At 36.7% G+C, this 15079-nt stretch overlaps 1 long non-coding RNA gene across 1 annotated transcript in view; it reads left to right on the top strand.

Annotated features, from left to right (window-relative positions):
* The window catches only part of LOC114646279 (uncharacterized), a 30963-nt gene extending 21577 nt beyond the window's left edge, over positions 1–9386 (top strand). The window contains exons 2-3 of the long non-coding RNA XR_003715304.2: positions 7892–7974; positions 8709–9386. This is a non-coding gene — a long non-coding RNA (uncharacterized LOC114646279). The remainder of the gene's footprint in view (positions 1–7891; positions 7975–8708) is intronic.
* The last annotated feature ends 5693 nt before the right edge of the window (positions 9387–15079 follow it).

Below are 15079 nucleotides of genomic sequence, written 5' to 3'. Positions count from 1 at the left end.
GACGGCCAGAGAATCCTGCCGACTACGCCAGTGTCGCAGTTGAGGCCCCTATCGACCTCTTGAACCCTCAGGTACCACTCCAAACACTGGGTAAAAATCCAATTATTATTTATTTTATAATAATGTGCACAAAGCACCCTCCACTCCACACTATACATACAACAATCAATAATCCAACACAATAATCACTCCTCCTCTCCCAGACACTTTGCCACCCTTCCTCCCAGCTCAGCTCAACATCTGGGATTTCCCATAGTCCTTTTATAGTCCTTGACCTGGAAGTGTTTCACCCTCTCTGTCCACGTGACTAGGAACACTTCCAGGTCATATAAAAACTCCACTTCTTCACTTTCAGCTGCCTCCCATGCGCACGTGTGTGACAATATATATATAAATAATGTGCCAGATTGGTGGTGAGTGAACCAAAAATTGACTGTTGGCTTCTCCACCAGCCACTGCACTTTGTCATTCCAACTTCTTTTGTCCATTTTGCCCACAAACACATCTTTTAGGACACAAGTCTGTTGCCTGTCACCTTTATTTTTATACATAAATGACTGTAAAAGTTCACACAATGATAGACATATCCTAAAATTTGCAGAATACTCTGTCATTGCGAGTCCTCTACAAGAAAAGGAGGACAGCCATGGATATGTAGTTGATAAATCTTAGGAAAGTAAATTGTTTTAACGTGGACAAAACCATAAAAACACATTTTTAGAAGTAATTTATTGAATCTGTTCTTATATTTACTTTCATGTGTTGGTTTGGTAACCTTAGTCTTAAGATATAAACCATCTTAACAACATTGTAAAAACCAGAAATAAAATTATTGGTTTGCAGCAGACCTCTGTAACTAAACTCCATTACAAACAGGTTGCAAAGAAGGTGAGCTCAATTCAATTAAACATTAGCTGACCTCGTTTTACTAAATTGAGCTATTGCCATCAAGCTGCAAATTTAGTTTCCTGAAGATAAAAAGAAACAGATTTAAGACTGTTTTTATTCCTAGAACTATAAGCATTATGAATTCTGTTACTTGTAGGGATGCTGAAAAATTCTAAATTATTATTTTGTATAGTATTAAAGATAATTACTCTTTACTAATCTTAAGTATGTGTACTTATGATAACACGACTTCTTGGTTGTTGTGTCTTTGGTTATTTCCTTGTATATGTGTAACAATGTGTTATTTTTTTAATTTTCGAGCTGCAAACAAATTTCCCTTTGGGATAATGAAGTCTACTTAACCTAACCTAACCTAACATAGGTTGTGTCCAGCTTCACCTCACTCATCTCATTCAGATTCAGAGGATAGTTTCCACATTTGAGACTCGCCGATGGCCACAAACCTAGATTGATGTGGGTTAGCTGGCTTCTCCAGGTTATATCCACCTCCTCTGACATTGTGCTTGCCACATCCGAGGAACACATACCAGTCGGATCCAGACAAATGGATACTATAATATAAAAATGGCTCACAGTGATGATGATATACAGCACTGCATCAGCACATGTCGGAAAAGAAAACCTCTAGCAATAGTCATGTCTGGAAAGGCTCTGTGTTCAAGGCAGGAACATTTCTGCATGTGATTGCAGGAATTGTCGAGAAAAAAATGCCTCAATACACACAGACACACACATACAGAGGCTTTTGTTGTTGCCACATTTACTTCATTATGGAGTTAGTTCAGAAATACATTTGTGCATGCTTTGAGAGGGCAGTGCACAAACAAGGGCGTTTCACAGGAGTCCTGAAATAAAGGATTAATGCAAAACTGACAAGACTTACTTCATACATGAAGCCTAAAAATGCTAAATAAAGGGTGGGATTTAAACAATTAAAGCTCAGAAGTTTATAATATTTGAAATTTTTTATTATTTATTTTTATTTTATTGATTTTATTGAAGTCACACAACATTCCATACAAATAAATCGATTATTACAAAAATAAGATTGAAAACAAATCAACCCCCAACCCTGAAAGAGAGAGAGCTAAGCCAGTAGAGTAAAACTTAAAGCTAGTAAAAATAAGTAACTAGATGAATTAATAAGTGAAAAAAGATAAATGGAGAAGAAAAAAAAAGAAACAAAAGGGGAGAAAATCTGCTTCCTCAGTGCTTTAAAAGCTTATTCTAAAATGTTACTGATTAGATCCTGCCAGGTTTTGAAAAAGTTCTGCACAGATCCTCTAAGTGAGAATTTGATTTTTTCCAGTTGCAAATAGTATATAACATCAGTTACCCAATGACTTAGAATAGGAGAGTTAGGATTCTTCCAGTTGAGCAAGATAAGTCTACATGCCAATAGTGTAGTAAAAGCAATTATAGTTTGTTTGTCCTTCTCCACTTTAAGCCCATCTGGGAGTACACCAAACACAGCTGTTAGTGGATTAGGAGGGATTGTGACACCAAGGCTTGTCTGATAGGCATTTATGGATTTTGGTCCAGATTGATGTTAATTTGGTGCTGGTCCAGAACATGTGGCCTAGTGAGGCTGGAACTTGATTGCAACGTTCGCAGGTTGGATCTTGCCCTGGAAACATTTTTGACAATTTTAAGTGAGACATATATAACTTTGAGTTGAATAATTGTATGCTTTGTATATATGGAACTCAAGTGAATTCCCTGCATTGCTACCTTCCACTTATTTTCTGAGATGTTGAGTGAGAGATCCTTTTCCCAGTGTCCTCTTGGATCTTTGAAAGGGAGGGACTGTAGAATGGTTTTATATATTACAGAAATGCAGTTTGAGTCCTCAAGACTGATCAATATTTTTTCCGGCATAGAGGTAGGTGGGAGGTGAGGAAAATTGGGCAGGTTCTGTTTAACAAAGTTTCTGATTAGAAGGTAGTGAAAGAAATGTGTTGCTGGAAAGTTAAACTTGGAATGTAATTATTTGTAGGATGCAGAGACATTGTCTATATACAGATATCTAAGTGATTTAATCCCAAATGTTTTCCAGACATTAAAAACTGCATATGTTTGAGAGGATGGAAAAAGGTGGTTCTAGTGCAGAGGTGCCACAGATAAAAGCTTCTTTATCTTAAAATGCTTCCTACATTGGTTCCATATTCTGAGTAAGTGAAGCACAATTGGGTTGTTAGTATATTGGCAATAACTTGCATTTATTGGGGCACAAATCAAGGAATATAAAGAAGTGCTGCAGGATTTTATTTCTATTGCGAACCAAGCCTGTGTATGTTTATCTATTTGTGTCAATGTCCAGGTTTTCATAGCTTGTATATTTGCTTCCCAGTAATAAAATGGAAAGTTAGGTAGAGCCATGCCGCCTTCCGCTTTAGGTCTTTGTAGGGTCGCTCTTAGGATACGTGGATGTTTTGAATTCCAAATAAATGAGGTTATGGTTGAATCTAATTTCTTAAAAAACGATTTATTGATGTATATTGGAATGTTTTGAAATAAGAAGAGAAGCTTATGAAGGATATTCATCTTAACAATGTTAATTCTTCCAGCTAAAGTGAGATGGAGGGTTGACCATCTATGCAAGTCTTGCTTAATTTTTTCCATACAGACAGCAAAATTTTCTTGATAGAGAGCTTTATGTCTACTTGTGATGTTTACCCATAGGTATTTAAACTGATCTGCGATGATAAAAAGGGAAGGTGTCTAATCTAATATTGTGTGCTTGAGAATTCACTGGAAAGAGCACACTTTTATTCAAATTAATTCTGAGACCAGAAATCTTTTGAAATTCTGTAAGTGCTGTTAGGACTGCAGGCACAGAATTTTGTGGATCTGATATATACAGTACCATATCATCTGCATATAGAGAAATTTTCTGTTCAAGTCCTCTGATAATCCCCTTTATCTCATAAGCATTTCTACACTGAACTGCCAGTGGCTCAATGGCGTTTGAAAAAAGCAGTGGTGACAAGGGGCATTCTTGTCTGGTACCACGTTCTAGTTTAATGTAGTCTGAATTAACATTGTTAAGACAAACTGAAGCTTCTGGATTAGTATACAGTAGTTTGATCCATGCACAAATGTTTGGGCCAAACCCAAATTTCTCCAATGTAGTGAAAAGGTAGTTCCATTCAATCATATTAAATGCTTTTTCTACATCCAACGATAATATCTCTGGGGTGTTTGACTTTGCGGGTGAATATATTACATTAAACAGGCATCGAAGATTGGAAGCTAAGTGTCGGCCTTTAATAAATCCAGTTTGATCTTGTGATATTAACGAAGGCAGCACTTTCTCCATCCTTCTAGCTAGGACTTTGGAGAGTATCTTAACATCATTATTCAGAAGTGAAATTGGTCTGTATGATGCACATTGTTTAGGAAAGACGGTGATTAATGCTTGGCAAAAAGTGTGAGGTAGAATTGTATTGTCTCTAGCTTCTGTAAATGTTGCTAATAAGAGGGGAGCTAAATGAGTGGATAATTTCTTATAAAATTCAGCAGGGTAGCCATTGGGGCCTGCTGCTTTCCCTCTCTGAAGTGACTTTATAGCATCTAGTAATTCTGTTAGCGCCAGAGGTTTATCCAATTTGTCTGCACTGAGAGTATCTATTTGTGGTATCTGTAATGCATCCAGAAATGCATTAGATTGTGTCTTGTCTTCTTTAAACTCAGTAGAATATAAGGATTTATAGTAGTCTCTAAATGTGTGGATTAGGGATGCATCAATACCACTTTTTTGGAGTACGAGTACTTGCATTTCAGTACTCGCCGATACCGAGTACTTAATAAAAACATGATTTAAATTTACAGGTAACAGCTTTAGTCATATAATTTAACAAAAAAAATAAGGGACTAGTTTGGAATTAAGAACATTTATTTAAAATGAAAAGCATGTTGTATGCAACATATTACAGAATAAATAATTATAAAAAAAATTTAAACAGTGACAGTGCAACTCAAGTATTTTTTTCAGTTTGTTGTAAACTCTGCCGCTTTGGACAACATGGTTCTCAAACACATGCGCTATAGCCTGGCTGGTGTGCGAGCCGCGGAATTGTCTCGCATGTAATATGGCTCGTTGCGGCGTGAAACTCTCGTCTATCCACTGGGAGGTTAGGCTGATTAGCGACACGGGGCTAACACTGCTTGTCCAAATATCCGTGGTGAAACTAAACGCAGAGGAGGCTTGCAGTAGGCTGTGGATGTGTTTTTTCACGGAGTCGTGTAGTTTAGGCAGCTCCGTGTCAGTCATGTAGCGGCGGCTTGGGACATCATATCTGGGCTCCAGAACATGGAGGAGATGCAGGAATCCCACATTTTCTACCTCCGAGAGTGGCTGGTCACTCAATGCAATGTACTCGATAATTGCCTGTGTTATTTTCACAGCACGTGGATTGTCTCTGGACATTTTCTCTCGTCTTGCAAGAGTTTGCTGCAGCATGGGTTGTGTTGGTTTAGAAGCGTGGGTAAACTCTTTGTACTCGTTGTCGTGTTGGGATTTTAGGTGCTTGATTAAATTACTTGTGTTAAATGCGCTACCTTTTGAGCCTCCTCTGGACAATTTCGCTGAGCACAATTTGCAGTCCGCCTTTGTTTTGTCGTCTTCATTCACTTTGAAATAGTTCCACAAGGCTGACATGTCTTGCCTCGCCTTCTCCCCGCTCTGAGCTGCAGCCGGGGCCTGGGGGTGGGCACTCGGCGCCTGTGATTAACCCCTTACACGCCGCTCAAACATAGACATTTCTCAGACCGTGGTATCGGTCCCCGGTATCGGGGGATTTTTAACGAGTACGAGTACTTTAGAAAATGTGGTATCGAGGCCGATACCAGATACCCGTTTCGGTATCGGTGCATCCCAAGTGTGGATTATATTTTTATGGTCAATGATTTTGTCTCCATTTAAGTTGGTGATTGCATTGTGAACTTCTTGCTTGTAGATTTGTTGAGCTAAGATCTTATTACCTTTCTCTCCATGTTCATAGTAATGATGTCTTGATTTAAAATGAGTTGTTCTGTTTCTTTAGTTGTCAAGAGGTTGAGTTCTGAATGCAGAGCCTGCCTTTTCCTATGAAGAGCCTCACTTGGACACCTGGCATGTTCTTGGTCTATTCTAGTAATTTTGTTGATTAGATCTGATACCTTCTTAGTTTCCAATTTATTCCTGTGGGAAAGATATGAGATAATCTGTCCTCTTAAGAAGGCCTTCAGGGTTTCCCAGAGTATTCCTGCAGAGACCTCTGAGGATGTATTTGTCTCTAGAAAAAAGCTAATTTGTTTGGATATAAATTCTGTACAGTTCTCATCTGCTAATACAAGTGGGTTAAGACGCCATCTGCAAGATGAGTATGTAGGGCATAATGATTTTAGCTCCAAGATCAAAGGGGCATGGTTGGAAATAACAATGGCATTGTACTTACAAGATTTAATTGTAGGCAAGAAATTGTTATCTACAAAGAAATAATCAATTCTTGAGTAGCAATGATGCACTGGTGAGTAGGAGGAATATGCTTATGAGTTTTGGATTAAAAATCCCCAGGGGTCTGATAGGTTGTGATCAGTTACAAACTGCAATTGACTTTGCAGTGTTAGATGTCATCACCCCTGTGACAGGAGACCTATCTAAGTCTGGATTTAAAACACAGCCATTAAAATTTTATGAGTGTTCACATTAGGAATGGATGCAAATGCATTTTGCACAAATTCCGTATCATCCACATTGGGTGTATAAACATTTATCAAAATCACTTTACAGTTAAATAAATTACCCATGACAATCACATATCTCCCTTCAGGATCAGATACTGCATCTGATACTACAAATGAGACTGTTCTATGTATAAGAATGCCCACACCTCTAGTGACCCTGTGTTCGGATTCAGCGGGTTGGAAAATGGATGGATGGATATCCTGTATTATCTTGGAATTCACTAATTCAACAGTACTGATATAATAATGTTTGAATTTTTGTTTTTGATTTTAAACAGTACTTTTCAGTCATTGGAAAGAAAATGTCACAGAATAAATTTTTGGTATATATACATGGTTAGATAATTCAGGACATCCACTATGATATCGTCCTTTATAAACCATATGCTGAAATCTCCCCAAGATTATAACATACTGTCACTTGTTGTTACACTAGGGGAACCACCATGTCTATCATACATTAAAACTCAAGCCCTGCATTATATTTTTCTATATTTGAATGCCAATACTAATTTAACTTCAGTGATAGCTGGGTAACTACTTAATGGATATACCAATATTTTAAAGTTGCTGTTACTGTTAGCCGTTTATATTTTATATTCTGTTACAAAAAAGTTACAAGATTGTTTCCTTGTATAATGGAGGTACTTTTAATAAAAAGCCGTGGAATCAGATTTCTGTTTTTGCCATGGTATCGAGTATCTTAATTTCAGTGGTATTTATATCAAATATAAAATTCTGGTATGGTGGCATACTTTCCTCCAGGTATGCTGCATCAAGCTACACCTTGTTATGTTACTGCATGTCAAATATAAAAGCTCAGTTGCAGTGTACACAGCATGAGGTTATCTTGAGACAATTTAATTACATGTTGTTTACTATTCATGTAATCGCTACATTACTAGATTTCCCATATTCCATATTTCTTTATTTCACGCTTTCTAAAGACAGTTTCCTGATAACTTGCCAAATTCAAAGAAGGGAAAATTCAAGATATGGCTGCAGATATCCTGTTAATACCACTAAAAATAAAGATAAGATGAACAGTGATTTATTAAAGAAAAGGGGAGCACTACATACTGATGTCATCCTTGCTTTGTGGACTGGACTGAGTGCTTCTTGTTTCTTAAGTGGGAAAGTTAATAACAATACAGCATTTCTTCCTAGAAACTTTGTTTGAGGTTGCCACTAAAGGATCATGCAGTACCTTTTAGTCTTTTTTCCAATAGAAGTGTCTTTTTGCTATTTTTTTCAGCTGCACAGGAGCAGCAAAACTGAGTATTTGGGGATGGCTGAAAAAGGATTTATGTGGAACTATGCAGTGCAAGCAGCATAACAGTAAGTAAGCAATCAGCATCGTTACTGTTAATGGTAAAGAAAAGTGTTTCACTAGAGAGAAATAGTTAAAATGTAAAAAGAATGCTAGATAAATCAGTTAGATCACAGTCAATACTGATGGAACAGGTTACATTTGAACCATGGGAACACCAATGTATTGGGGAGGCTCTAAGTTAGTTAGCTGAGGACTGTTTAAACTAAGGAATTGGTGTGTGTGTTAATTAAAAATTAACTTTGTTTTTTATAACTTTGAAATTACTAGCCTATAGTAATAGGTCAAAATAAAAAGAGTAATTTGTTGTTGCCTTATTGTTAGTAGTAACAAGAATTAAACAAATGAGTTGTATTTATGTGGCTAAATACAAGAAATGTGGATGAGCATAACAGATGGATACATGATGTTTAGGAAGGATAGCCAAAAACAACAAGGTGGTAGAGTTTCCATTTATGTAGAAGAAATTTTGAAAGTGTGACTTCTTTAGTTCAGCAATGAGTCAGGGCAAAGTTCAATTAATATTCAGTTTGCCACTGTGGCCCATGTATTCATTAAGCTTTGCACTCATAAAATCTTTTTTCTTTCATGTACCAAATTCTGCTTATTATTACACTACATTGCTTAATTTCCCTTTTTATTATACAATCTTGGTTTTGCTTTCATTATTAAGCTGTGAAAAATACTTTTTATGGTCTGCCAGGAGAATTGCTAGTATTTATATATATTTTTGTTCCCCGAGATCTTTAACATTGTTTCTGGGGCTGTGGATGGACTTTTGACACAGGTCCCCGGTAATTTTCCACCCTCCAAACATCTGAACACACTGACAGTATCTGGAGAAGACAACAGCCAGAGCACTGAGATCATCCTACATAATTACTTCATTTATCTGTTGACTTTTATTACTGGTCTTCAGTAGGGCCTGATTATGGATTTGTATGTTGAAGTATTCTTTAATACAAGCTAAGTGTAAAATTGTTATTTATGTTGTGGTTACTTTGTCACTTGTTATGGCTTTGAGACAGTACTGTAAGCGGAACATCTTTTCCGCAATGCAGTTTCAATATTGAACCTGGTCCACTCGTGGAGCTGAATGTAATTTTTTGGGAAAGAGGTCTAAATGTAATCTGGGATAATTGATACCAGAGCACAAAACATACAAAACCACAAGAACATGTTGTGTGTTTTTTTTTCTTCTCCCAACACAGAGCATTAAAATATTAATAAAAGGAGAAGCTTGTCTCAATTTCTTATTCTGTAATAATTAAGATATGATTCATGGGTAGAGGTGATTAAGCCATTTGGATCTAGTGACCATAATATAATACATTTCACAGTATTTTAGCTAGAATGTGATAAATGCCAAAAGGTTTGAAAACCTTTGACAGCTCCACAGCCATTACAACCATTAAAGGTTTGCCACTGTTTGGTAAGTTCGTTAAAGGATTTTTCATTTCTTCTCATGTCTCCAGTGCTAGTCTGCTGTTCTGTTGCTCATGGGGAGGGTTTCTTTAAAGCATGGTCCTTTTATATGACCATCAGATATGTTTTGATAAAGTAATCTGTCTCTTTTAAGGTCCCTAGAAGTGCGAAGTGGCCCAATCTAAAGTATGTATGCACTAGGAGCATGTTTCGATAAGACATACTTGTCAATTAAATTATGCTTTCTTAAAAGTTGTGTATTGCAATCTTCAATAAAGATTCCATAAAACACTATCAAACTGTGCAACCTGCAGTATTACAGGGCAGATGGACTCAGAAGTGGCTCAATCTAAAGTATGTATGCACTGGGGAGCATACATAAGAGCATACTTGTCAATTGAATTATGCTTCCTTTAGAAGTGTGCTGAATAATGTAATTCATAATATAAATGTTGGGCAGTTGTTTAAAGACTTGATGAAGCTGAGCATTTGATTTATGTTTGTTAAAATTGAAATATTCATGCCAGATAATAATAATGATTATAAAAAAAAAAATAAACTGAATGCGAATGTCACCAGAGGTGAATATATTATGATAACGTCTCAGCATTTTTTTCAACTGCATTTCTCCAAAATGTCACTTACTGTATGTACAGGAACAGAGCAGTAACACTGAGCTTTGCACAAAGTTCAATGCTTATCATGTGAACGTAGCCAAAAGGAGCATTTTTCGATAGGCTAGCACTGATCGATAGATGTAGTCATCGGTTTGTACTATGGTAGCATATTTCGACAAGGCGGCACAAATCGTCAGAACACTGTCAGTATGTAGATAAGCATCTAGTGAGGGAGTGTCTAGACAAGAGAATAAGTAAACAGCTAGCGGGTGATATTCAATAAGCATGTTTTATTAGTAAGGCAAAAGTATTGTGTAAATGTTTTACTTGATTGAACAGTTCTAAGCAGTCAGAAGGGTTTGGGCAATTAAGAAGACAACAGCATAAGGGTTTATTAATAGGAAGGAGTGAAAACGGTGTTAGTGGAGAGCTTCAACGTAAGGAAGTAATAAAAGGTGTGCGGTGTTAAGAGAAATAGACAAGGAAAAGTCAAGTTTAATAACTTCAAAGAAAGAATCACAGTAGGCAGTTGAGAGGCAGGATATTGCAGGAGCTTAAGGGTCCAGAAGGTGTAAAATAACTAGTAGATCTTTAATCATTTATTAATTTTAATCAATTAAGTTGAACAATTTAAATTTAAAAAATAAAGTTTGAGCAAATGTAGTAATCCAAAGCTACATTTTAAGAATAAAGCCAATGCAATGCAAATCCAAATGAATGTTGGACTTTTTGGTGAATGGCTTGGAGGTGTCAGTTCTCCTTGAAAGTTTTGTCTGCAGGAGATGTCAGCTGATCCAGAAATTGCACTCAGGGTTGCTGAACTGGAAGAGGAGTTGGCTGGCCTGTGTTGTAGTAGAGAATTGGTGGATCTGACCCAGGTGTCCTTTATGGAGATGGTGGAGCTGAAGTGGCACAGGACGGGATTTAGTCAGATGTAGGTATAAGGCAAAAGTTGCACAGTCTTCGAGAATTTGAAGTGTCAAACTGTTTTCAGGTGCTTGTGATGCTGGAAACTCTTAAGGTGGCAGGCAGACATGAGGAGTCCCAATGGGCCACCTCAAAATCAGTCCTCAGAAAAACAGGGGTTGTGATAGTGGGGGACTGATGTGCAGGTCTGCTCCAGAGACAGTGTCTCACACAGTGTGTTGCCTTCTGGGCACACAGAGGGGAGACCACCCTGGAAGGGTGAACAGGCTCTTTGGCTGAAGCAGGGATGGATCCAGTTTTCATTGTCCAAGTTGGAACAAATGACATACATAAGGGCAGACCGTCATTTCTAAAAATCCAAATTTAAGGAGTTACGTGCCAGAGTAAGGTACAAAACTGACAAGGTGGTCTTCTAGAAGTTCTGCCTCTGCTCCACATGAGTCTATGCAAGACTGAGGAGATTAGAAAGCTTAACACATGGCTGAAATATTTGTGTAGGGTTAGAAGTGTATAGTTTATGTGGCTTTGGGACTCCTTTCAGAACAACTGTGACCAGTTCTGCTGTGACGGGTTACATTTGAACCAGAGGAGCACCAATGTGTTGGGCAGGCATATGAATAGGTTTGTTGAGGATTGTTTAAACTAGGGACTGGGGGGCATTAGGTCAGGGCAGGTTTAGAATGGTACATGAAGAAATGAAAAATAGTATAAAAACAAATATGCATAGTAACCCAAGATTTAAAACATTAAAAATAGGCTTGATTTAATGCTAGATGTATAAAACAAGTGAGTTGGAGTTGTATGTAGTTGAGCACAATTATGATATTATAATAATAACAGAAACTTGGCTAAACCAAAGATGGGGATGAGTATAACAGTTACACATTTTTTAGGAAGGATAGGCAAAACAGAAAAGGAAGGGGGTGTGGGGGGTTGCTGTTTATGGAAAACATAATTTAAATGCAAGTCTTTTTCACTTTGATGGTGTGTCACATATTGGTGAACATTTAGGGAAAGAGACCTTATTTTAAGAGTGTGCTATAGACTCCCCAATTCGGACGGTACATATGATGAACATCTTTAAGAAAAAAAAAAAAAAAAATTAAAAAGACAAGTTTATTTGGGAATATTATAGCCATGCAGGACTTTAACTGGGCTAACCTTGCAAATAGTGGAATACCAGACCAAAAATGTATAGATGTGATTTAACACAGTATGTTAAGCAGCAATGCAGAGGGAAGCCTGCCTAGATTTACTGTTTTGTAATAATCAGAATAGAACTGAGGATGTAGAGGTGAATGAACTGCTAGCATCAAGTGACCATAATATCATACAGTTCTCATTGTTTTGGCAGAACATGGATGCAAAGATTAAAACTAAGTTTAATTTTGATAGGGCAAATTTTGAACAGATGCGGAAAAGTCTAAAGGGGATAAACTGCAATAAGATTTTAAGTGTAACAGGGACTACTAAGGAGGTACTGAGTGATTTGGAAATTGTAGAGGGAGAATTACTGCTTTGATTAAATAGGCTGAAATCAAATAAAGCACCAGGACTTAAGTACTATTTTTTTAGGAAGTCACTGCACACTTGGGAAAATTCTGAGGGACTGGAAAATGTCAAATATTGTTACATAAAGAGGTGGATGATCGGGTGTATTCAACTAATAGGCCAGTAAGCGTAACATGCATCACAGGTAAATTAATGGAAGGAATTATTAAGATTGAGCAACACATGACAAGAACAGGAGTTTTACTGAACAGTCAGCATGGGTTCAGAAGAGGGAGGTCATGTTTCAGTAACATACTGAAATTCTATGAGGAAGAAAAAAAAAGATTTTTTGTATTTATATAGTCAATGGAATGAAATTCATGCTGGGTGCCAACATGGCATGTACTGGTGAAGAGATTCATAGTACTCACACATTAGTAAACTGAACTGACAACATTGCATTGAATTTTTTTTATAAAGATGTTAGATTTTTTGAAATTGCTACCTGCATAATAATTACATAATTGTAAAGAATGTGCAGAGTTGCTCTTGCTGGGGATATGGTTTACATGTATTTGCTTAGCAGATGCTAACATCTAAAGCGACTTACAAAGGAGTTCAACATAATCAAGTAAATACTGGTCTGGGGGTCTGTTTGGGAGCAAGTGTTACAGGTCAAAGTTACAAAATTGATTATCACAAGTGCAGAGATCAGAAATAAAATACAAGAAAGTTACAATTCCTACATTACAAAAATACCTAATATCACTTAGACAGAAATTCACCAAACAAATGAATCTTCAAATGCTTCTTAAATACAGAGAGAGAGAGAGAGAGAGAGAGAGAGAGAGAGAGAGAGAGAGAGAGAGAGAGAGAGAGAGAGAGAGAGAGAGAGAGAGAGAGAGAGAGAGAGAGAGAGAGAGAGAGAGAGAGAGAGAGAGAGAGAGAGAGTGTCAGTGTTTCTGATGGACTTGTGCAACTCGTTACACATGAAGAGTCTGAGCTGAGATTTGATACCATGCAGATGCCATTCAACAGCAGACCTGAATAGTTCAGAAGGCACAAAGGACCTTAGGAGTGTCTCCATACATAGGTGCAGACACACTGACTACTCTGTAGGCAAGCATCAAGTTTATGGTGGTAAAAGAACTGAGAACGTTTCTGAGTAAATACATGCAATTAGAAAGTTTCACTCTTACTTCCTAGTAGATGTTTACGGTAGTCCATATAAATTAATGAGATAGTTCAGTGTTGTGATTCGTGCTAATTAAAAAAAAAAAAAAAAAAAAAGTCACTCATGATGAATGAAGGTGAGTGACTGTGTGTGGCTGCCTACAGAGCAGAGATAGCAATTCACATCTGGCCATCCACATTCAGTAATGTCAATAACTGCACTTGGAGATGGCTTTTCAAAGTGAAAACTTAACCCTAAGATGGAAAGTTTCCAACTGAGGTAGAAAAATCAGCAAGGTGAAGTGCACAACTGGTCTTCTTTTAAAATGGCCAAATCTGTCTTTTAGGATAGAAAAAAAATCAAAACATATACACAGTTTTACAATATACACTGTACATGCAATTTCTACTAGATAACACTCTTGCCTTGCCAAATGGATGTGTTCAGTAAACTTTAAGGCTTCTGTTTTAACATTTGGACTCTGCCTCCACTACTTACATTTTAAAAAGCAAGAACAGGCTAGGTATGTTTAAAAATAAAAAAATTAATATATACCATGATTGGGATGAAGTAACTTATCCTTTAAATGAGAGGAGTATTTTGTGAAGAAGTTTCATTTTCACTTTGGCCAGTTCACACCTAAATGCTCAAAGATAAAGTGGCAAGCCTGTCTAGGGTTTGTTCCTACTTTCTGCTTGTTGCTGCCCACTTAAGGTCCCAGCTACCTGAAGATCCATAATGCAAAAAAGGCATTCAAAACAATGGCTGGTGAATAACTTTGTGGACCCAATCAATGACGTTGAATGTATTTTAATTTAGTGTACAGACAGACAATAAGAATAACTACTAGCAGCTTCAAACCAAGTTGTTTACAATGTTTTGCTGATGAATTCATATCAGGATGACAGAATGCAGAACATGTATAGTTGGTTTCAGAACAAATTAAACAACAAAAAGGTTATAAATAAATGTATTAAGGCAGACAACAATATATTTATAAATTTAAAGAAAAAAACACAAAATTAAAGAAAATGCCAAAATTCTCAAAATAAAGGACAAGAAGCCATGTCATAAGAAATATTTTATTACATGGAAAAATATTTTTAAAAAACTAACAATTGGGAAGATAGATGGGATGGTTTTCCATTGCACATCACTGTTACGAAACACTTGCCCTTTAACAATAAAAAGTGTTGTGTTCTGCTTTCTTAACAGAGTGGTACAGTTACACCTTACACATTTCCTATAATATTTAGAATGTTTCAGTTATGTTTTGTATTGTTATGCATTTTATTTATATATATATATATATATATATATATATATATATATATATATATATATATATATGCATGCAAGCATCTCTGTAAGTAGAGATGTGTGCATGAAGTAGAATTAGTGGTCAGAAACATTAACACTCATAATACATTGTGAACATTATGACATAACTGGTTCAAAACTTTTTTTCTATAGGAGAAG

Source organism: Erpetoichthys calabaricus, chromosome 2 (genome assembly GCF_900747795.2).
Source record: "Erpetoichthys calabaricus chromosome 2, fErpCal1.3, whole genome shotgun sequence".
NCBI classification, from domain to species: Eukaryota; Metazoa; Chordata; class Cladistia; order Polypteriformes; family Polypteridae; genus Erpetoichthys; species Erpetoichthys calabaricus.
Note: the sequence above shows the minus strand (reverse complement) of the source record. Positions and strands in the feature narration are given on the sequence as shown.